Source organism: Tupaia chinensis, unplaced genomic scaffold (genome assembly GCF_000334495.1).
Source record: "Tupaia chinensis unplaced genomic scaffold, TupChi_1.0 Scaffold000280_1, whole genome shotgun sequence".
Taxonomy (NCBI): domain Eukaryota; kingdom Metazoa; phylum Chordata; class Mammalia; order Scandentia; family Tupaiidae; genus Tupaia; species Tupaia belangeri.
The window spans coordinates 397,150-398,199 of record NW_006159763.1 but is presented as its reverse complement, the minus strand read 5'-3'; the positions used below and the strand labels follow the sequence as shown (position 1 = coordinate 398,199).

General features: G+C 58.4%; 1 long non-coding RNA gene and 1 pseudogene across 1 annotated transcript; one reads left to right on the top strand and one right to left on the bottom strand.

Moving 5' to 3' along the window:
- Nucleotides 1-255, bottom strand: part of LOC114008075 (interferon-related developmental regulator 1 pseudogene) — a 2,418-nt pseudogene extending 2,163 nt beyond the window's left edge.
- A 6-nt stretch (nt 256-261) lies between these two features.
- Nucleotides 262-880, top strand: LOC106735042 (uncharacterized). The gene is made up of 2 exons (XR_003549635.1): nt 262-535; nt 648-880. It is a non-coding gene; the product is annotated as an uncharacterized LOC106735042 (long non-coding RNA).
- Nucleotides 881-1,050: the final 170 nt, after the last annotated feature.

The following is a 1,050-nucleotide window of genomic DNA, read 5'->3' as shown; positions in this document are numbered from 1 at the left end:
GGGGGCGGGGGAGCTTGTCCAGGCACTACCAGACACCGGGAGCCCCGCGCCAGGAAGCCACCCCGCTGTCCTTCGGTCCAGGCCCCGCGAGGTCGCCGCTCCGAGCTTCCCCGCTCGGGGTTCCGGCGCCTCGGGACGCCGTCTCTTGGCTCCATTACGGCACCTCTGGGCGGAAAGGAGCCCGCTTCAACGCTGGAGATCCCTGACAGGGCGACGCAGGCACCAGGATGGTCATGAAATTCGGGCCGTAGGAAGTTAAGCTATACGTGCATCGGGATCATTATTGTCCCGCGCACCCCCCCTTCCCAAGGAGCCCCCCTCCCCACGTGCCTCCAAGAAAGCCCCTAACTTTGCCCGGGGTCGGGGTGGCGATTCGGTAAGAGATGATAGAGGCTGGGGGGTGGCCGCCGCCCCTTGCTCTGAGTTGACCTAGGTGAGGGCAACTTGTTGGAAGACGCCCCACTCTCTGGGAGGGTCAGAGATTCCCTGCGGCGGCCTCCCTTGTCTGTACCACCTCCACACTGCACCGAGACCTGTGCGTAACCATCACCATCATTTATAGCCCTTTCTGTATAGTTCTTGTTTCCCTAACTAAATTACAAATTCTTTCCAGATTAAAATAATACGCTTTTCACTACTTTTTCTAGGATGCCACGTGGGTGAAGCACAGCGCTGTAGGCAAAAGCATTCAGATATGAACGAGTTAATTAACAACTGCTCAGCGCCAACTCTGGAGCCAGCGCCGAGGAGTGCGGTTTGGAGACGTTTTCGCCGGGTTCACAGCCCTCAAGAATGCAATCATGACAATTAGAGAGCAGCGCAAGAAAATCTATAATCAACTCCTTTACGGGATGAAGTAAAGGCTGCTGCAAGCAAAGCATCTGTCTGTGGTCTTGTCTCTTAAGGGGGTAACTAACCGGCCAACTCTGTCGGCCACGCCCTAGGCCGATTCCAGTGGGCCCTACCCTACCCTGAGCCTAGGACCTGGGGGCACTCGCTGGCCTCCAGCCAACCTCCGCTGGAGCTGGGACGGGGGTTGGGGTGGGGGGG